Below are 24,642 nucleotides of genomic sequence, written 5' to 3' on the forward strand. Positions count from 1 at the left end.
GATGAATACATCAAGTCAGACTTAAACTCTGATCTCACAAAGATGATTATTGTATGTACTATAACCTTATTCATTGCTAATCGTCCTACGTTCAAAAAAATTAGGGAGAAATACACGGGTAAATTCTTCCCTTCCCGATGAACTATCATTAATTAATGGAGGATGTTGGCAATGATGTCATTTATAGAAATACTCCCATTGTAAATTGTGAAGTTAAGATAATTTTCAGCATGTTTAAGAGTCATCCACACCAAATTACGAAATGGAACTCTGAATTTTGTACTATCTAACAGTAAGTATTCAATTTTTTTAAATCTATCCATAAAATATGATTCTATTTTAGTTAAAAATAGCAAGAATTATGATACACAACTCATTCAATGGCAAAAACAACTAGATTGAGACGTTAAGAGTTTTTTTTTTTTCAATTTTTCTATTAACAATGGTGTAAAACATATAATAGCTGTCGATTGCCAAGAAAAACATTGTCTTAGTGGCCACCATGAGGACAAAGTACGAGAAGTGGATTGAGATAGCAGCGCCACTCCGTGCAGGATTATCCCAGAAGGATATCAGGGACCAAACTGTTGCCTTGAGAAAGACGAATTACAATGTATTCTTAGCAATCGACAGCTAATTATGTGTTCTACAATGTTGCTCTTAGGAAAATTATATAAAAGTTGCTCTTAACCTCTCAAAATTTGCATGATAGAGATGAGTAAATAATAACGGTTGGCCCGGTAGGAATCATAACTTTTGCAAATCTTACAAAATTAAGAAGAGGAGTTATTTTCTACACGCCGATTGTGTCCATGTCCCGATTTCAAGTAAATAATAATAATCATATCTTTCGATACATCAAAATTCTTAACTGATACGGTTAAGAATATAGATTAAGTTAGATTTCTTCCTCATGAGGGCGGAAAACTTTTTAAATTAAAATAAAAGAAATACAGCAGCGTTTTAAAACGTTGCCGCCATAGAGTTAAAAATTATAAAAGAGTGGACAAGAGTTGGAAGTTCGTTCTAGGACAGTGGCAGGGGCAATTTGTATTTATTTCCATACTTAGTATTTAAAATATACATGTTCATCTAATAGATCTTGAAGGTCAAAGAGCCTGGCTCCCTCGGACCTTCCGCAGACTCTGCTTATGGCTACTGCGTGGACAAGACCTAAATGTAAGGTGTCTGGTTTGCTAAAAATCCTGAAAAAAAATCTTAATACCGACTCATTATTACTAATAATCTCTTTATCTACTATGACATAAACTTTATTCAAGAGTTATACGGGTTTAAAAAACAGATAAATGCATCATGACTAAAATTGCATTGATTCATTTATGGTTGAATGATTATATTAATTAAAATTTGTGGTCGGAGGACTTCAATTTATAGCCTTGAACATAGACTATTATATATATTTGTCCTATTTCTATTATGTACAATATCTATTTGCACTTTTTTATGTTACTCAAATGCTTTTGGACGGATTAAATTAGCTAATACTAACAAAATAACAAAGAGGATGTTAGCAAAGAATAAACACTAGAAAAGCCAAGTAGTTTAGTGTCGACTATTTTGTGTTGTTCCTTATTTATTCGGTCCAATCCAGTCTTATGGCAGGTCTATTGGTCTTTAAGACTGAAAATCAATACAGGGGCGTCTGTAGGGGATGGTTTAGAGGGGCTTTACCTTCCCCCCCCCCAAATTAAGACATTTTTGCTTTTCTGGAAAATTTAATATTTGAGTTTGTTTTGTTTTTTTTTTCAAAAAATCTAATACTGCAAATTTAGTTTTAGTTTTCTATTTTTTTTAAACTAATTTTCTGTGAATATCTATGAATTTTTGAATTTTTTCTTTAAGAAATTTAATATTTCAAAAATTTTATCAAAAAATATTAATTGTTTGAAATTTATATTCACAAAATATAAATTGTTTTTCCAAAAAAATTAACTTTTGTGAACAGTTTTGGATTTCTAATTTTATGTAAACAGCTGTGGATTTATGGCATTATTAAAAAAATTTAATATCTTAAATAAATTTTCGAAAATTTTAATTTTTTGATTTCTTTCAGAAAAATTCCAAAAATAAAGTACCCTCAAAATATAATCCCTCGGACGCCTCTATATTGGGATTGATCATTCAGACTATCGTTCTTAGTAATTTTTCATAAAAATGTCTATTGCATATTAAGCCAAATAAGATATATGAGAGATGTATTAAGATCATTCATTACACATATCTTCAATAAAAATATTATTTTTTTCATACTACTACAATAGAAGATTAAGTTTGCTCGGCGTTGCCAGGACATTAAGTAGTTAAAATTAATTCTGAGTTCTTCAACTTCAAACAAATTAAACATTAAAGATAGTAAAATTATAAGAATTATTCTCACTGAATGTTGTGGTGTATCTTTGCAGTGTTTTTTTTTTAAAGGGAGGTTATATGGTTTGGAAAGAAAAAATATTCAAGTTGTACTGTCCTTGGCTCAACTTTCATATTATTATCAAAAATCCTTTGTCCAATTCTCTCATCCTCTTTTCTTTTCTACACCTTATAATCTCTTCTTTTTTTTAAAGTGTGCAAAGATACAAAGCGAGAATCATTCTGAAAGTTTTTAATTTTTGACCAACAAATGACTACTGTCGTTTGTTGGTCAAAAAGTTAGTTTTTGAAACAATGCTATTTTAAGGCCGGCATTGCCTTAACGGTAATTATTTTTTTACCAAAACCATCTTTTGAGCTTTAAAAACCTACATTAAAAATCAGCATAATCCATTTGTTAGTTTGACTGGGACTCCCGTACACACACATACATTTACATTAAATATATAGATAATACGAACATATTATATAATAAATTAGTTATATAGCTTATTCCATTATAAAAAAAGAAAAAAACCCTCAATGACGTCACGAGTGATTGATTATATTTTCTTTAAGGGCCAAAAAGTTGGAATCTGGATAGGTCAGGACGGTACTGGAGTACAATCTTATATAACGACCGTCACAACACTAGTTTCGAGTCGAACAATTATTTACTCTTTTCGACTTGACTCGAACGGTAAGTCAATTTTCAAATTTGAAAAAAAAAGAAGCTCGTGTTAATTCTCTAGTTTGTCTTCCCAGAGATTAGAAGAATCACATTAGTTTATCACTAAGGGGCAGTACCATCTAAACTCGAACCATTTGATGAGGTTTAGTTTTACAAATCATATAGACTCGGGAATTTTTGTAATTTGAGAATTGACTCACTATTTGAGTCGAATCTAAAAATCATATAGTCAATTCGAGTAAACACAATAATGAAAAAACTCGAATATATTTCATATGTGAGGCAATTACAAGAAAACAACATATGATTGTTCTTCCTAAAATTAAGTCGATGTTAGTTTACTATTTTTTCTATAATACTCTCTAATTTCTATAAGTAACACTCTCCAGAGTGCACAAATTGGGGCTAATTACTGTCGAATTATCCCTCTAAAAATAGTGTAGCTATAATAGTAAGTACAGCTGACCATAATGAATTGTCCCTTTATTATAAATGCGAGAAATTACGAAGTCAACAAGTCTTTTTAGATCTTAATTGAATTGAACTGCAAAAAACTTCAAATTCGTCAATTAAATTTGTGCCAAGTCATTTTGTTTTCAATTAATGGAATTAATGTTCCTTCCACAGAGAGTATCAGTTATCTCGTCCAAAATTTGTTTACAAGTTCTTCAGAGATATTTCATATCGCAAATGGCTTTTGCTTCGCAGTATTAGTTATTATTCCTGTTTTTTCTAGGATTGTATGCTTTTGACTAAAAATAATCCGTACTCTGAACTGCAAAGATCTTATGTATACATCGTCCTCTGAGCCTCCTCTATCCCAAAATCATCATTATATATTATTTTTATATTTAGAGAATTTATTAAGAATAATGGAATTCCTATAATGTATTAAAGGGATTGACCCTACATTTTTCACTTGTTCAATTCAATTTAAAATGTTTAATTTATATCATTTCATGGATATCAATCTTAAGTTATATTACAAATGAAATATAAACTCAGCTCTCTAAGTTCAATTAACTGACATTCTTAATGTTACTTTTTCATTAAATATTTAAATTTAGTACTAGAGTTAACAACATGTATTAATGCTGCCTAATGGAGGATGTGAATTCTCCCTCGCCCCTATATCATATAAATGGGCATGAGTAGTGTATATATCATGTTGTTGTTTTTTTGCTTTAGTTTTAAAAATAAAAATCGACTGACCTGCTAAGGTCACATTATTACTTAAACATGCTTTATGAAGTCAGAACATATTGTATTTGAAACTTTGAGAATATCTGGAATAAATGGTTTTATACTTTATTACAAAAAAAAATATGTAGTGTTCAGCTACACAAAATGATTTCCTTTCTGACATTGTACCTCTCAGTTTTATTGGGAGACTGAAATAAAGAAGTGCTAGCCTACAATTACCACATTTAAATTCCGTGTTTTACCAAGCTCACAGAAAGAGTTTTTGTACTATCAAAAACTATTCTTTTACGTCCAGAAGAAGTAGATTTGAAGGATGTGATATTTCTTTATTCATTTTAGAGAACATAAATACTTGTCAAAAATTTCACTCTTCTTCGAGGATATGACATTGAATTTAGTAAATGATTTGACAACAACTTCTACTAAATCTTTCGCACATATAATTTTTTATTGATTATAGTAAGATGTGGAAATTACGCAGAAGTTGAGGTATGGCGAAAGCATTGGTCGCCAGGATTTGTTCTACCAGTATGATTATCTCCTTCTGGACATCAGAACAAACCAGAGAATGTACGATCATTTCACTTTGAGCAAACCAAAAAGAACCTTTCACTGTGTGCATCACCAGTTCACACACCTATTTTTTATGGGACTTGAGACAATTAAGTTTAAATATGACGTGCCCTTCTATCCAACAGTGCTTTACTTTGTTATTGAACCAACATGGATATAATATATATAATTTGATTTAATACTGTGTCATTTTAAGAAGCTATTGCGGTTCCTTTGAAACATTATACTTTTAAAATGTATTCAAATTAAACTAGAGATTATAAACCATAGGGTTTTCTTTGCGGGTTTTGGAAATTATATCTAAAAGTCTTCAAATTCCGTGTTACAAGGATAACCTTTTCTTTTCTTATGAAAAAAAAATAGCTAGAAATAGAAAAACCCGTGTATTTCTATTCACATATTTTTTTTTATGAGTTGATTTCTTGTGATGGCCTCACGTATTGTATTGAGTCGGATTAGTGATTTGTATCAGTAAACTTCATCAAATGATGTTTTCAGTTTTGTGAGTCCTTAATTGACCTTTTAATCAATCTCAATTTCTAATAAAAGTGCTCCATTTAATCTCTGAGAAAATAGGGAAGGTCAGAGATGTCCAACCTTTTAATAGAGTTGGACGTATTGCCACTTGAAATATTTTAATGGGCTACAGAACCTATCAAATTAAATTACATGAAAATTACTTTATAAAACAAAAATATTAAATATATACATATTTATATATTTAATATTTATTTCAAAGCCAAAGTGCTTAAATAAAGACTAATCTGGGAACCCTGTTGAGGACAAGAAAGAAGGTTTATGATGAGACAAAGACCATCGTTCAATTGCAATTTCAGATTGCTCCAACTTTACAGTTTTTCACGCACTCTCCAGCGACTGGAACTTTGACTACCTGCCAGTAGTTTGTTGCACCACAGCCAACTAACTCTTCTTCTGACACATCCTGCATAATAACGATATGGAAACCGCTGCTCTTGCGTAGTATTATGCAAATGCTTGTCCGTCAATCCAAGAGTGTTGTTGAATATGAATGACTTATCATGTCTAATGATATTATAATTGATTATGGTGAATTAAGGGATTCTTTTCCATGGGCATGGCTGTCGTGTTTGTTTATTTTTCTTTTATCCTAGTATATTGGTGATAAGTACTATATCAGTTTAAAAACATTTTTTACTGACACCGCTGAAACAAAATGATCTAGAAGAGAAAAAACAAAAACAAAAAGTTGCATAGTTTTAATGGATACACAACCATAAAATATAATCGTGACTAGGAGTATTATTTTTCGTTAGCATAACATAATATTTATACGGTCAAAAAGTCAAGGATAGATGACAAGGATTAAGTGAACGATCCAATTTAGAGTGATTGGAAGGATTTATTGATATATACATTCTACTATGCTACATAGTACATAAATATATTCATCTCTATCAATTATTGATCCATTTAGGATTTATAGCTGATACAGCTACTATAAAATATTAAATATATTATGTTAAGAAGTCAAGGTTGTTCGTATTATGATGATAGCTCATAATATTTATAGAAATGGTATTTGCCCATTTAATTACTTGAAATCATTTTATCAAATAAGATCATGATAATTTGATTAATAATTATGCTTAAACTTTAAACGCTTTTCAATAATAATTAAGTTATTTTGAATTTAAATTTGTCAAAAAGTCACCAATCGTGTTTCAATGTTACTCATTAGGATTAACTAGTCATATTAATGTTCTTAGTTACGACATAAGTAAACAATATATCTAAATCAAATAAAAAATGTGAGAAAAACTATAGCACAGCGGCCGAAACCATAGGGTCCGTAATTCATTTAGAGTCAAGAATAATTGAATTTATTATACTTTAGTTTATGTTAGGTACTTCTTGTACGATAACTCTCTCTATGTGTTAATTTATGAAAAAGAGCAAATTTAGTATTAACACAACTTTCCTTACGTCTACATATCTTGGGAGTAATTTTGTGGGGAAAAAAATAAAATCTATCCTGAACTTTCCCTACTTTTTCGACGGTGAATGTGTGCTTTTTTAACCATTTTTTAAATTAATAAGAAAAAATGGATAAAGTTTGGATCTTTAAAGCCCTTTCATACATTATAAACATTTATAATATATTAAACTAATAATGCATATTATAATAGTCAATGGTCCAAAAAAGTTCAACTAACCCCAATTTTTATTTTCGCGTATGTACTAGAATGCCTTCTTTTAGGGTGATCTGTTAATTTGATTTTCTGATGTCTCTTGATGGAAAAGTTTAGACTTGTTGTTTTTTTCTTGGCCACAATGCGTATCTATTTCAATAAATAGTTAATAACTTAACATAAATATGATAACAAAAATAAAAAATCTAAGCATCCAACTAAATCAATAAAAGATGTAAAAGTGTTTTCGAGAAATGTTCAAATAAAGATATTGTTTATTAAAACACCGGATATATCCGTAGTTGAAGAGCTTCTCTTTGCGTACAAAACTTGTTGGGCATTGGAGATGACGGCGTTAATTATATTTTCTTCTTTTCCAATGTAAAATGCTATGTAATCGTCTCACTTTGGCCGATAAAAGTTAAAATTTTCGTTTTAAAGGCTTCCAATCTCATTATACAATGGCTTAGGGGTTGCGCAGTCGAAAAGAAAATGGTCGCTTGTTTCTTCCTGCATCTGGCAAAAATAACTTATACGTTGATGCCAGGGAAATACTTTGCTCTCACTTTGAGAGTACTGGAGAATGTCCTATATTTTAGCCACTTCTCTGAAATATACAATGCAAATAATTATAATAACACCAAAGCACTTCTTTATAGGGTAGATTGATTTTTCTTCTTGCTAAATAATTGCTAAAAAGCTCCAATGTGGGAGTCAAATTTAATTTTCTAAGAGTAGATGGGGTTAAAAAAGATAACCGAAGGCGAAATGGTATTGCCGGTCTTGGAACTTGTGACATATATAGTCATTTGAAAATGATTTTTTTAAACGAAATTCTCTATTTGTAAAGGAAATGAAATGTTTCAATTTTAAAGCTATAATCGTGAATTTCAAAAGTTCCATTAAAGTTAAAGAAATAAAATTATAGCCCAACGAACTACTTTAATGATTGAATACACTTATTTTATAAGATTTGGAGCTCAATACATACTGAGCTCCACAATCTCCTAATATTAAATACTTTTCGTCTTCTTAAAGTCAGAGAGCTTACAAAATAACTAGGGACAAGACTCAAACTCGAGTCCTTTTTCGATAACAACTCTGAATAATAGTCCGACAAGCGTGGAGAATTTGCTTAATTTCAACTCATTTGGTGTTTTCTAACTGTGTCTCAACTGTGCAAAACCAGCTGCGTCAGAGACTTGGCATCACATTATCTAGTAGTAGGCATTGAGACAAGTCGCTCTCTTACAGTGTTGCTCGTGTCCACGTAGGGAAGCACTATGGATATATTTTTGCAGCCAGTGGGATCTCTGGTGCCATCAACATTTAATGTGTACAAAGTCTATACTATATCTTTTACTATTTCCTATGTGATGATTGTACTCATGATTTCAATAATTTCATTTTGTATATGATGTGATGTGTATGTGAAATTCGCAGGGATGGTGCTAAAAATCCTAGCAAGGTCCTTGTCCTTTTTAAGGGTGTAGTCCATCAATGCAAGAAAAATGACATTGGCTATCTCACGTCTTGCATCCAAAGCATCAACTGAGCCACGAAAAGGCAGCTGGTGTAAAGCTATAAATTGAATGATGTCAACAATAGCTGCTACATAGGTGCAGTTCCTCTCTAGTTGTGCTGTATTTACAAGTGTGGAAATCTCTGTACAAGTCACACTCCTTGTACGCCTCTCCTTCCACAATGGCACTGACTTTATGTGCTCTTTGCTGGGCTCGTGCCTTCCCAGCTCCTTTCCACGTACAAGAGCATGGCCCCAGTTGTTGCAGGCAGTCATGGTGAAAGCATTGGTGCTGTTTTTATTTAACCCAAAGTTTCTGCAGGCATAGCTGACATTGACTGAAGACAAAGTAAAATCAATTGTTCCGGCTACCGTGTAACCCACATTGTTTCCGTCCTCCTCCCTAATGTCTACCGCTGTGTTATTTTTTAGCCATTTTCTGATATACATTGCTAAATGGATATCCGACGGAACTATAACTGTTGCCGAAGAAGTTCAATGTCACTACCGTGCGCGCCATAGATATACTATGTGTGTGTGCATTTTATAAACGAAGCCGGCCTGACACACGATGCCGGCCGGAGGCCAATCACAGCAGCGCTGATATAGAGTGACAACATAGCGACCTCAAGTGTGATATTGTTTTATATTACAGCATAAAGCAAAATACATACTAGTAAAATGTACTGTTAATAATAAAAATTGACAATAGATTGCGATTTGTTTGTTTATTTAATCATATAAACGAATGAAATTGCTTCATGGAACAAAAATAGATCCCTACTGAGTGGACTGTTCCCAAGCAACATATAAACAAATCACCATACATAAATGCCGAGTGATTTTGTCAGTTTGTTGAACAGTCAGAGTGATGTGGATGCTCATATCTCAACGGTATTTAATGGAAATTGTCACGAGATTCATTACAATTTGTTTTGTGAGCAAGCATTTTATCATTTCTATATTAAGAAAAATATTTTTTATTATTTGTATATTTTTTTTCAATTGAGGGTGCAAATAATTGAAAAATAGAACTGAAACTGCTCTCCAACTTCACAGGCTCTTTTGTCTCACTTTTTTAATAACTCTCCAGACAGTCTGTTATGAAACCCCGAGATCTCTTGTAAGAGCCCTCAAGGACTTGTGGGGATTGGCCTGGACTGTTTTCTTTCACTCCCCCGTGTTCAGTTTGGTTTTTTTGGTAGAGCCTTTTTTCCTCTCCAACGTTTCAGACTTGCTGATGGCGTTGACAGTGATCCTGGAGACGCCCAACTGCTTGGAATGTGCAAATGGAAATTCAAGGTTCCCGTTCAAGTGTCATTTTCTCGACTTGTACTTAAGCTCGAGAGCTCAAGTTTGCATTGCTTTGTAATAATTTTTTATGCTTTAATATATCAAAATATGAATTAATTTCAATAAACTGAAACTTCATTCATTATTAAATTAGTAAGTGTTTAGATGATTTCAATAAAGTAATGGGTATGAAATATACGGATTCAAGGTGAGTGTCAAATTGTATCGATATTCTGTTAAATATTATTATTTCCATGGGATTTCAATGTTGATTCCTAGGATTGTTAGGGGGAATCTAGAGATACTATAAAATTCTGACTGGCAACTCTACTACCAACTGATTTTGGAACTCTTTTCTTTCTATCTTTCTCAGTTTTTTGAAAAAAGGTTACGAAGTAAAATAAAAGTGACAAATTTTTAGAGAACAAATATGACTACACAAGTTTACTAATCATATAACATATTACTCACCTCTTCCTCTGATCCATTTAAAAGATATCTACAAACACATATCGATAATAATAATCACAATTACTAATGAAGATTATATCATTATTAATTGCGTGTGTCTGGGGTGTGTCACAATACATGCATTAATGTCAAATGTCAACGAATTATATTTTAGTACTTATTGTATCCTATTTATATAATGTCTCTCAGACGTGACTTGTCACTTAATTGCATTGATATAACAACATGTCTGCTTATCCACGACTAGCTTTTATTATTCACTCGCAACTTCTCCTATCAAAAAGAAAAGGAACAATTTAAAAAAAAACTTGTAGTATATATAGAGCACGGTGTTACTTCACTAACCCAAAAATACAGGTTGTATTTTATTATCAGGTATCGATTCCCAAGTTTTACTTTTATAAAGTATTTTTTTCATATCTAAACAGAGTAATAAGTTATACTTAAAGATGGAATGTTTGTAAAGAAAAAACTAAGTATAGCGATTAGAAAAGGAAAAACGGTATGTTCTTTCTTCTTTTTTATTCATTGTGTAAACATCTACCTCTAAAAGAAGTATTCTTGCCTATCTTTGGTGTAAATGGTTTTTCAAATGCATACTAAAATAAATATATATGTCTTTAAATATAATTATGAATGTTTCCCTAATATACATTTTTAATGTATATTAGGGTCAGATACAAAATTAAACTAGGCAATTGAGGGATACGTTTTTATTTATAGTAAAGGTAAAGAAATTTTATTTTTTGGTACGATTTTGACTTCATATAGTTCAGTGTTTTCCTTAATATGAATGAAAAAAGGGTTTTCATTGTTATAAAACTTGATTGTTTAGGCCCCAAAAGGGCCGAGATTCATAAATCTGACATTATGAGAAAACGTTCTTTAGCTGGACCTAAATTACCGCTGTTAACAAAGGGGGATGTAGTAGATAAGTTTAAACGAGTTTTTTGGGGGTATTTTTTCCCTTTGTGATATTGTTCTGGCCAATCATTTAATCTCTTCAATTAACTCAGCTTAAACTCAAGAAAAAATGGTTAGGGTGAACGTCGAATAGTATAAACTTGTTATTCAACCCAAAGACATGCTATTTGTTTTTAAAAGCAGTTAAATTCTTCTACCCGAACTTTATATTAAAAAGATGTCCGACTCACGATGCCAAATTACCATCAAAAGTAAATGTCAACTCTATAATTTTCTTTCCCTATGACTCACGGCGTCACTTTTATTGTATTTCGCAATCTTTCTTCCGAAGAGAAACAGAAAAAAAACCCCAAAGTACTTGGTAGTTAGACAGTAATTATTGTTTTGAGTTTTAGGCGCCGACGATCAGAGAAACTTTGCTTTAAAACTATAGAATATAACTTCCCAAGAAATCCTGTGGGTTACTCTCTGTTTTTCATAGTATCGTAGTTACTCAATACTTAAATGCTCTCTACTCAAGAATAAAAGTATTACAGCATGATATTTTTTTTAAATATGACGTTATGAGTAGTTATCGCCTTCTGTCTGAATTTGTGAAAATGGAGGCCCAGGAATTTGGAAAATACTTAGCGGAAGAGAAACAGATGGCTTATCGGGTTTGTCAATATAAATGTGCCTTTAGTCACCCGTCTAGAATTAAACGCCACTTATTATCCTCATCTCATATCAAGAGCATGGATATTCATCTAAAAAATTAAGTTAATTATGAGTACATCAAGTCAGACTGTAACTCTGATCTCAAAAAGATGATTATTGCATGTATATACCCTTATCCATTGCTAATCATCTATGTTCAAAAAATTTATGGAGAAATACACGGGTAAACCTACCCTTCCCGAAGAACCATCATTAAATTAATGGAGGATGTTGGTGCTGATGTCATTTATAGAAATACATATAAAAATGTTTTGAGTCATCCACACCAAATGACGATCAAGTTATCAGTAAAAAGTATAAAATATTTACTAATTTCGAAATGGAACTCTGAATTTTGTACTATCTAACACTAAGTATTCAATTTTTTTTAAATCCAACCCTAAAATATGATTCTATTTTAGCTAAACATATCAACAATTATGATCCACAACTCATTAAATGGCAAAAACAACTGCTTAGATGGTCACAACAACGGGGGTAGTAGCTTTGGATGGTTTGCAACTAGTTTGTCTGAGACTAGTTTCTTCACTTAAAGACTTGGGTATGATAATTAGGTTTTTCAATATTACATAGTCAATAAATATTACTTTTTATCACCTAAAGCTTAGCTATGGTTGATATGCTCCAAGAAATTGTGTTCAGAAAAATCCTAGAAGGCAAAAATAACTGCTTAAATGGTCACAACAACGGGGTAGTTGCATTGGGTGTAGCATTATAATTAGCAATTGTGTGTATCCTTCATGATAATAATATGTTGTTATACAAGCATAAATAACGTGGGGGGAATATTTTTTGATGCTCTTAATAAGGAGTAATATCGCCGGACATTACTACATAATTAACTTTTGCTCTAAATCTTTAATATGGATTTAATTCTAACATTTTTTTATTAGTATATTTATTGTCTAATTTTATGATTTCGACATTTACTTTATCATTAATAATTATTTAGATCTAATCGGTAGAGATATATATATCCTGTGCACAATTGTATATAGGAACTGCCACATGAAGAAAAAGGGGTGATGATCTTTTTGATTAAGCTCCACGTCTGGCTTGTGTTTTGCAACCTAAAGTTATGACATCTTTAACTGGATTCCGGTAGAACAAGAAAATATTATTTGGATCAATCTATTTTTCCAAAATTCTGTATTAATAATTTATTGTTATTATTAGTTATATGATTACAATTGTTTAATCTTGTATATTTAACATAAATGTATGATGGTGTCTACCCTTATAGATTATATTTAATTTAAGCCTTCTTTTTTAAACTTGGAACTTCAAATATAATTCGAAATACTCGTTTCATTAGTTATTATTCTGAGAATATGGTTCATAATTAATTAAAATTTCATAGACTGTGACATTTTCAAATCTACAATAACGGATAAAAAATGTCTAAGTCAATTACATGTAGTATATCTTCATTAAACATTTTGCTCATAAATACTTTCGTTATACCCTCAAAAATCATAATAAAGCAGGCAGCTGATAATCACTTTTAGTATTTTAAACAACGATACCATAAGTCTTTCTCCCCGCCCACCCAAACCCCCCACCCACCCCGATCTCCTTGCACGCATTTTTATCTACAGGATTATCAACTTTGCCTATACCCCTGGATTATCAATTCAAGATGACCCAAATTTGTCTCTTACACGCCGTTCTCTATCGTTGGGCATCTCTGTGACATCGTTGTGGCGAATTTTGCGGAAAGATCTTGGCCTACACCCGTATAAGATCAAGTTGACAAAAGAACTGAAGCCGTTTGACCACTTCAAACGTCGGGAATTCGTAAAATGGGCTGAAGAAAAATTCGAAAATGATCCTGATTTTCAACGTAAAATCATCTTCAGCGATGAGGCACATTTTTAGCTCAATGGTTTTGTTATCAAGCAAAATATGCGCTATTGGGCCGGGAAAACCCTACACGTGATTCATAAGGCGCCATTACATCCCCAAAAAATTACTGTTTCGTGTGGATTGCATGCTGGCGGTGTCATTGGGCCGTACTTTTTCGTCGACGATGACAATCGCCATGTTACTGTGAATGGAAATCGTTACCACGCCATAATAACCGATTTTTTTTGGCCTGAATTGGAAGATATGGACTTGGACGATATGTGGTTTCAACAGACCGTACCATTTCACACACAGCAAATTTTACAATCGATTTATTGAAGAGTATGTTTGTTGAGAGTCTTATCTCCAGAAATGGACCAGTCAATTGGCCGCCTCACTCGTGCGATTTAAAGCCTCTAGACTATTTTTTTTTGGAGTCACGTGAAAGCCCTGGTCTACACCAATAATTCGTCAACTAGATGAGCTCAGAACAAATATTCAACGCGAAATTGCTGCAGTTTCAGCCAATTTATGCGGAAAAGTAGTCGAAAATTGGGTTCAACGATTGGACTTCGTAAAACGTGCACGTGGTGGTCATTCAAACAACATCGAATTTCATTCATAAATTAACTTGAATGTATTTTAACGGCAAATAAAGAAATCGTCGATATCTCAAACCGTTTTCGTTTTATTTAAAAAAAAATGTGAGCGCTGTTAATGAAAACCCCTTTACTTAGTTGTATAGATATTTTTCTTAAATAAATGTCACCAAGATTTAATTATCCAAATTTGCACTTTTTTGTTTATCTAAGTAAACAATATGCCTACATGCAAATTTTCCGTTGAATGATTTTTCTTTAATACGCTAAAGAACAGTAAATAGCGGGAAGACACAATTCATGTAACTACACTAATCGTTCTTCTGGAAACGAAAAACACGATTGCTCCTAAAAACTTATTAAATATTGTTGGTAAATTTTTTGTTTATCTATATTCCTTATTTGTCACAAAAAGCAATAATGTGGACCAATAGATGAAATTTACAGAAAAACTTAATAAAAAGTTTAAAATTTCGAAACTCTATGGCCGCTGAGCTACCTTTAAATATTTTCCAAAATAGTTCAACATTAGCCAATGGTACCTATATACTAAAAGAAACATTTTGATACTCTAAGGACCTCAATTTTCAAATATTTAAAGAATGAGCTCCACCCAAATATATAAATATGAAATAAAAACATAAATTGGATACTTATATTTTACTTTTGTTCAAGATTGTTTTAATGTTGACAGGCCATGTAGTCTGTACAAGGATACCATTTGTTATGACACAAGAGTTTTGATACATCAAATATTTCTGATTAAGAAATATTTCAAGGTGGATAAAATATGTAAAATTATTTCATTTTTATGTAATTACACATGAGTCGACACTTTTTAAATTTATTTATTTTTCAGGCAAGAATATGATTGAGAAATACGTAAATTTCAAAATATTTGCATATTTATCCAACAGAATATGTGGACATAATTAAGGGTGATAATTTTGGTAAAAATAGAAAAGCGTGCGAGGAGAAAAGAAGAATTACTTATGGCTTCATTGATTAAATAATATACATCTTCTTCTATCAATCATGAACGTTATCATTCCCGCCTTTATTATTCAATATTAATATAATAATATTAGATGGGGATAGTCGATAGAGAACTGAATAAAATGCCTAAAATAACGTCGCCTTCTGTCTGGAGTTCTGAAAATGGAGGCCTAGGAATTTGGAGAATACTTACCGGATGAGAAACAGATGGTTTGTCGGATTTGTCGATATAAATGTGCCTTTAGTCCCCCGTCTAGAATTAAACACCACTCATTATCCTCATCTCATAATAAGAGTATCGATATTCATCTATAAAATCAATTTAACAATGAATACATCAAGTCAGACTTCAACTTTGATATCACAACGATGCTTATTGCATGTAATATAACCTTATCCATTGCTAATCATCTACGTTCAAAAAATTTATGGAGAAATACAAGGGTAAACATATCCCTTCTCGAGGAACCATCATTAAATTAATGGAGGATGTTGTTACTGATGTCCTTTATAGAAATACATATAAAAATGTTTTGAGTCATCCACACCAAATGATAATCAAGTTATCAGTAAAAAGTATTTACGAATATCGAAATGGAACACTGAATTTTGTACTAACTCACAGTAAGTATTCAATTTTTTTAAATCTAACCATAAAATATGATTCTATTTTAGCTAAACATATCAAGAATTATGATACACAACTCAGTAAAGGGCAAAAACAACTGCTTAAATGGTCACAACAACGGGGGTAGTAGCTTTGGATGGTTTGCAACTAGTTTGTCTGAGACTACTTACTTCGCTTTAAGACTTGGTATGATAATTAGGTTTTCCAATATTACGTAGTCAATAAATATTACTTTTTTATCACTAAAGGCTTAGCTATGGTTGATGGGCTCCAAGAAATGGTGTTCAGAAAACTCATAAAAGGCAAAAACAACTGTTTAAATGGTCACAACAACGAGGGTAGTTACATTGGGTGTTGCATTATAATTAACAATTGTGTATATCCTTCATGATAATAGTATGTTGTTATATAAGCATACCTAAATAACTGTATTTATAATTTATTATTATTAATAGGGGGAAATCTTTTTGATGCTCTTAATAGGGAGTAATATCGCCGGACGTTTTCAAATCTACTGTAACGGATAAAAAACGTCGAAGTCAATTATACGTAGTATATCTTCATTAAACATTTTGCTAATAAATACATTCGTTATACCCTCAAAAATCATAATAAAGCAGGCTGATGATAATCACATCAGTATTTTAAACAATGATACCATATGTATTTTCCCCCCTCCTCCTTGCACGCGTTTTTCTCTACAATATTATCAACTATACAGTATTCATCATTAACTTGATTTTTTAGATGAATATCCATGCTCTTGATATGAGGATAATAATGGGCGTGTTATTCTAGACAGGGGATTAAAGTCACATTTATATAGACAAATCCGACAAACCATCTGTTTCTCATCCGGTAAATATTTTCCAAATTCTTGGGCCTTCATTTTCATAAATCTAGACAGAAGGCGACGTTATTTTAGGCAGTTGATTTAGTTCTCTATCGACTATCAGCATCTAATGTTATATTAATATGGAATAATAACGGCGGGAATGATAACGTTCTTGATTGATAGAAGAAAATGTATATTATTTAATCAATGATGCCATAAGTATGTCTTCTCTTCTCCTCGCACGCTTTTCTATTCTTACCAAAATTATCAACCTTAGACATAATTAGGAGTTACGTACCAACATTTACAATGGAAAAGGAAAAATCGTTGTGGTGTGTGCGCGCTTTCTCCTTTTTTGTTCGTTATTTAATAGGCAGAAAAAAAGTATCTTGGAATGAAAAAACTACCTTTTAAAATTGACAAGGTAAAAACGATTGTTGCGTGTGCTCTTTCTTTGTTCATTATTTAATCGGTCTTTCCTCTGATGTATGCATTATTATTAATTTTGGTGTAATTTGTTTTAAAAATGCATAATAAAATGGATATATATAAATCTAAATATAATTAGAATATTTTCACTGCACTTATGCTATTTGAAATGTAAAAGGCTATACTATTTATAGCAGTAACTCATATTCTCCCACCAAAATCACGTAACAGGCAGCTGATATTAACAAGAGTCTTAGTTCAATAATACAATATATATCGCTCTTGTATTTTCCTCACACTGTTATTTTCATTAGAAACTACTTCATTCTATTAATAGATCATTGTTGTTTTAACTTATCCTTATGAAGTAGGCATTATTGCTGCTTACTTTTGGGGTCATTTTTTTCTTAAATACATAATTATATAAATATACATAAATTTAAATATAAAAACACAGGACCCTCTGCAGAATTATAATAGGGAGGGGGGGAGTCTTAATTTTTGGAATTAAAAATTAGATATTTTGGTAAATTTTTCGGATAAAAAATTCAAAGATTCATAATAGGTCAATTTTTAGTGGAGCATCGGGCAAAGTAGAACTATGCCTCATTGCCCTATAGACCCTCCCTTTTGTCTGAATCGTTTTTCGTGGTGGAGCCTTTAAGGAAGAGTATGAGTTCTTATAGGGCAGCCATGCAATGGGGAAAGGAAGGTTTCTTTGCCCTATCACCTGATTAGCTAATTTTTAAAGAGGAAAGAGGAACAAACTGTCAATAAAGGATCAGATATTGGAAAAATCCATTGTCTTGATATCTCACTCTATTTCTTCCGGAGTCAGCCAGAGGCACGGATATGACATCCTTAACACCGCCTTCTCCTTCAAGTCAAGTAGCATCTGCACAGTGAACGATCCTTCAATTAGATGAGATGAAATCTACCGAGTGAGTTCTAATGAGGCGAGATCCATTGAACATGAAGTTGAAGAGAGGATCTGAAGGAGTGTGGATTGGATATCCGAATGGAGAAATGTGATTTCCTAGGGAATGGGAAGGATGTCGATGTAGATCTATGCATCCGAATGCTTCGTACGAAAGATCCATCCTAATCACTATGAATGAAATGTTTTGTCACGCAGCTCCAAGACTTTTCTCCTCTTCTCTCCCCTTCCTTCTTCTACTGAGCAATTTGTATTTCATACGTACAAGGATTGACGAAGAGGTTTCGTGAATGAATTGGGCAGAGATCGACAGCATCCTCAGTCTAACTAGCCGACGCACAAAAGTGTCGCAATCGGACAAAAGAGTAGAGTTTATCAAAAAAAAAAAAAAATGAAAAGGGCAATAGAGCAATCGAGAAGAGGCAAAGTAGAACTATGACTTTGTAGTTCTACTTTGCCCCTTTGCTCGATGCTCCACAAAAAATTGATCTAATTATTCCCAATAAATTAAATTTTTTGTAGAAAAATTTCAAAAATCAATAGCTATTCACAGAAAATTAATTTTTTTTTGGAAAAAAATTACAAAATTAAATTAAATTTCAAATATTAAATTTTCTAGTAAACGGCAAAAACTCCTTAATTTTGGGGGCCTCAACCCCTCCAGCCGACTCCTTGCGGACGCCTCTGATAGAATATTTTCCCTGCTCTAATACTATTTTAAATATAGAAGGTTTTCTTCTTTATGAGAGTAATTCATTTTCTCCCCTAAAATTATGTAACAGGCAGCTGATATTAACAATGGTCTTAATTCCTTAATACCATATGTTTTGCTCTCGCCATCTCTTCGCACTCTTTCTTTCATTACAAACTACTCTAATAATAAGTAAGTATTAACTAATTCAACTAGGCATGATCTTAGTTGGTTTTAATAGTAGTTTGTTTACATACACGAGGATACTGGTGCCATTTTGCGTAATTTGTTTACTTGTTTTTTTTATTATTATTAATACAACTTAGCGAGATTAATAGAAACACAAAGATTATACCATAACTAGGTCTGGGAATATAGCGAGTGCGATAAAACAATCGCAGGAGCGAGGCAATTGGTACTATCGATTTAAGATATTTTTTGGGGATAGAATATCAGGTGATTCTGCTATAGAAATGAGAATCTTCTAAATTTCAAATAACACTAGAACAGTTAATAAAGAAAGAATTTGAAATTTTAAAATTCAGGAATACTTGATTTACTTCGTGAACCCCATAAAAAGAACTTCCATATTCCTATATTATAGATCTATTAACATTGAGATCTCCACAATTTCTTCCCTTAAAATAGCTAATATGATAATAAATATAATGAGTAAACAAAAACTAATGAATATCACTTTAATCGTAGCAGTAAATTACTAGTAAATTGAAGAGTTAAAGCATAACGTATATTTATGATATTAAGTTAAAAAAGTATGGGTAAAATAAAAAACAACTGAAATAACGATTAACTATTACTAAAACATTAATAAGAATTTTAATAGAAGTTATCATAGAAAATCAAACAAATTAATAATGAAAAAACAAAGATGTTATCAATATTAAATATTACAAATAGATTCAACAAATTATCAGCGACAAATGTAAATTATATATACAAAATATAATGAAGTATTTTTACTTGGAAATAAATATACTAAGTATTAATAGAAATAAAATCTCTCTTCATTCCATCATACTTCAAATATACTGAGAAGACTTAAAATTATATTAAATAAATTCCACATCTGCATGTTCGAATCTATGGAGCATATCCAAGTGTTTACCCGAAGAAACAGATATTAGACAAACATTTTGCACAACATTTGAAGCTAAGATCCCCTTTGGGACTATTCAGGCAGTTGGTCTTTGTTGTTCGTAAATCCAGATACAACTTAACTTACAACTGTCAAAATCATGGATTCTATTTTTGATGAGGTTAAAATACGGAAACTCATATGATATGTGATCCAAGAGATAGGGCCAAAGCCAGATAGAGGAAATAGAAGAAAGATACTTCTAACTTGATATTTGATCTCAAACGAGCAGATTCGACTCCTTCTTTGCTAAGGAGATTAAAAGATTGCAACATTGAAGAGACCATTCCCAATGAGTAGGGAATTTCAATATTTCAAATATAATTATTATTTACTTTATTAGAATTTGTACGAAGCACGGTATTGTATACAAGTACTAAATATTACGAAGTATGACGTCTTTAACGTGACATTGAAATAATGAACATTATTAAGAGAATTTACTTAAGTATTATAAATAATAATAATTTAATTAAAAATGTATAGTTAAATTTTTAAAAATACAATAATAAAAAAAATAATTATATTAATTCTAACTTTTAATAGAAGTCATAAACAGAAAATCAGACAAATTTAAAAGACAATTGATTATATTAAAATATTATATATTTAATAAAACAAATTGATTCAACAAATTATTAGTGGCATTACATATACTAAATCAAATGAGACATTTTTATATAGAATGAAATATACTTATTAGCAGAATAGAATATGCATTGGCAATGCAGGAAAAACTATAGAGAAACATTATCTTTAGAAGTCTAAACTGATCTTCCATTCGTTTTCCAATGAAAAATAGGTACACAAGTAATAAATAAATCCAGTTATATAAAGATAATCATTAACAAAATTCCACCTTATAAATGAAATTTGTGATTGATATAAGTTATTTCTATTTTTATATTAACAAAGAAGGAAAATCCAGGAATATATATTACCTAGATAATGTATATAAAATATCAGGCAAAGTATATAATAAACAACATTTTATAAATTACCTAGGTATTAATACCGGGTGTCCGAAAGCCCTGACTGATTTCTAACTTCCAACTTCATTAAGATCTACACGGATAAAAGTAGAGATACAGAGAAATGTTTGTAATAAAAAAACTTGCTTGGTTATAATAATATTTTTAACAATTTGGCCTTTAGCTTCCATAACAGCCACAATACGGGGACGGAAGGAGGAGCAGGTGTTCTATATTAGGTGGGGTCCATCTTGGCCCAGACCTTGGTGGTACTGGCCTTGTAGCTTTATACTGCTGTGGCGTTTTTGCAAGCCTGCTTCTCAATGTACGCCCAGAAATAAAATACTAAGGGTTCAATCGGGGGAGGAGGGGGACAGAAGTCCTTAGGCCAGAAGACATTCTCCTTCAAATATCTGGGTGTTCTTGGCTATGTAAATGCCCATCCATGTTCTGGAAACACACCCTCTTGCCAGATACTCCTCCTGATATTGGGGCCAGTCTTGAGCACCTTGATGTAGTCCTCCGAGGTGAGCCTGTATTCGGAAGAAGACTGGAGGCATTTAATGAGCCAACAACTCCAAGCATCAAATGCTGGCTGGGTGCTTGGTCATGGATACATATTTAACACATAACCATTAATAATGTAGCGATCATTTTTGCGGTTGAAGACTGGATCCACTGTAAAAGTTTTCTCATCAATTCTGTCCCCATGCTTTTCATGTTGTTCAAAATCTTCTTGCTCGGATGTATCTGGCCTCCATATTGGCCATGGACAACATGGGAGTAGGTGAATTTCAATATTTCAAATTTTTATTTACAATGTTAATATCTTACCCATGCACGGTATTGTTTGACAATTGTTCTAAATGCTCAGAAGAGAGTTTATCTTGATCTGGGCCCTGATCTTCTTCTTAGTGGCCAGGGTATATTTTGCCTATGCATATAAAATCTATGGCAAATAACAACACAAAGTTAAAATAAATTATACTTATAATAATTTAGTTAAAAATCCACTTCTTTTAAAAATACAACAAAAAAAAATTATTTATTTCGGACGAAGACGAATGACATGATCAGGTTTATTTAAAAGACAATTTACTTTATTAAAGTTTTCAATATTTAATAAAACAAAAGATTCAGAAATATTAGTCTATAGCATAAAAAGAAAATGAGCAATCAGATGAAATTACTTGATCAGCAGCAACAGATTTATGTTTTGGCAATGCAGGAAAAACTTTCCTGTAATCAACAATATATTTTGATTAGTCTAAAATGATCTTGCTAAATCAAACAGTTTTCCAATTGGACAAAGGGAGATTACAGAGTGTTAAATAGTCTAAAGTAGTACTGGCCGATTAAAATCCTCCACGGGGATTCACAAAGTCAGGGGAACGTAGACCGAGCTAATCAAGACATTGAAAATATGTTGTGCAGTTGGATGCAAGAGCAAAAAAGCAATTGTTCGAGCAAGTGATTAAGATTCGTTCAGCTAATTAAGAATAGAGCCTTTCATTCTGGGATTAGGATGTTTCCATAGGAAGCTCTATTCGGCTGCAAGGCAAGAGTTGGCCTTTCGACGTCATTTCTACCAGATTACATTTTTAAAGATGTAGAGACTGAGGAAGAGCTAGAAAATATAATAACAAGCATTCAAATAAAGGGCAGAAAAAAGAAATAGAAGATAAACCAATGCAAGAGCTACAGTCCCAAATAGAATTCATAGATGAGAATCATGTAGATTAATCATTTAAATAAATTCAATCTTATTCAATATCCCAAATAAGTGTATCTTATATTATCAAAGAAATCAAGACATAAATATACATTAATAAATTAGCATATATCGGAAATCTTTCTACTTCTCGGATACAAAAAGACTAATTTCTTCTAATATTTGATGCGATGTATTAAAAAACCAAGGATGCCAGCACATGTCATAAGTACGACCAAAATGTTAAAACCATGTCCCAAAAATATCCTCAAAACAATGCTAGTGAAGAAGTCAAAGTTGGTGGGTTTAACATTATTTTATACAATGTTAGCTTCAATATTAAGAAGGTCATCAATAATAAAATAGCATAAAAAAAGAAAAGCCTGGAGATGCTGGTACAAAAAATGTAAAGAGAGTGACAAAAAATACCTCTGCGCCTTTGAATGTAACGGCACGAGTTCCAATATCTAACGTAGAATCGCGTAACCTCGTAGCTGTTGTTTTGAAAGTGACAGAAAATTGATATTACAAGCTTGAAACAACAGAAAAAATCTATAAGTCGGATCACAATTCACTGTATGCAAAAATAGTTCGGTGAGATTTGAGACGTCCCTCAAGGTGAAATCCTTCTTCGATTCGCAGCTATTTTTTAATCCACAGGAAGAGGCCAAGGATTTGCCAAATGTATTTGCAATATAAAATGCCAGAATAATTGTGCCTTTGCTTAAAAAAGAAAGTTAAGTCCAATTCAAAATACAATTCTAGTCTTTCCTGCTGCAATAATTTATATGTATAAGTAAGTTTCTCCGGTTGTAGCATTAATCGAAAGATTTATGATTGTAACGTCAGAGTGTCAGAATAGTTTTTTGCGAATAATATAATGACTAGTGCATTCCAGCTTTTCCTTTTTCAATTTCAGTTTTGCTATCATTTATTTCTGAAAATAATACCTATTTTTAAGGTTTATTATTTCAAATGCCTAATTCATAATAAAGTTTTCTAATCCCATCTTTTTAACATTTAATACTTTGCCTAAATAGTTACTGGTCGATGTATATAACATCTAGGTTATACATAGGATACCTTGGAAAAGTATAAAAAAAAATTAATGTATTATATAGTTCGCCTGAAACCATAAGGCATTATATACTTTAACAAGGTATTCTATAATATGGTTAATTAGACTTATTGCCGGTAACATATATGTACATCAAGGAAACTAAAGGGCTCCTATTTAAATGAAATGTTTTTATTAGAGTAAGAGATGAAACAGGGTTGACTTAAGAACAAAAGGACTTCAGAATTTAAATGAAGGAGCAGTGGATAGAGGATGAGAACTCTTTCCGTTCCTCATTTGGGCATTCAGTGGATTATTGTGTTTTTTTTATATGGAACTTTTAGAGATTAAATTGTAACGGCAAAATTGTAATCTAATAGATATAAATTTATTTAATATATATTTAAAAAATATTGTGGATAATTGATTACTAAATTGCGGCACTCATTCGAATCGAACTGCATTTAACCGATGTTAGTATTAAGGAATACAAGTTGGCTAACTTTTCAGACTTAAATAATTTGTGCATTCATAAATTATTTTTTCTGTCTTGCTAAAGACACTTTCCGATGGGACAGATGTAGCTATAATGCAGTCTTTTTTCATTAATTTATCAAGTCTAGGATACATAATCTCTCAAGTTTACCAGCAGATTAGAGGGTCTGAATTTCTTGATAATAAAGGTTATGCTACGAAAGTACGAATTTCTACAATTGCATGTGAAGAGGCATAATAATATTCTAAACTAAAAAAACAGAGTTTAACAGAGCAAAAAATAGTGCTCCCAATGCTTCAGGTTTGATCGCACATTCTCTAGATGTGAGAACAATAAAACATCTATTAAAAATTATCGTG

At 31.7% G+C, this 24,642-nt stretch overlaps 1 long non-coding RNA gene across 1 annotated transcript; it reads left to right on the forward strand.

Moving 5' to 3' along the window:
- Positions 1-258: 258 nt before the first annotated feature.
- LOC139905846 (uncharacterized) lies at positions 259-16,423 on the forward strand. Its single transcript, XR_011780926.1, has 3 exons — positions 259-292; positions 16,048-16,186; positions 16,249-16,423. It is a non-coding gene; the product is annotated as an uncharacterized lncRNA (long non-coding RNA).
- Positions 16,424-24,642: the final 8,219 nt, after the last annotated feature.

The sequence above is a fragment of the Lepeophtheirus salmonis genome, chromosome 6, assembly GCF_016086655.4.
Source record: "Lepeophtheirus salmonis chromosome 6, UVic_Lsal_1.4, whole genome shotgun sequence".
NCBI classification, from domain to species: Eukaryota; Metazoa; Arthropoda; class Copepoda; order Siphonostomatoida; family Caligidae; genus Lepeophtheirus; species Lepeophtheirus salmonis.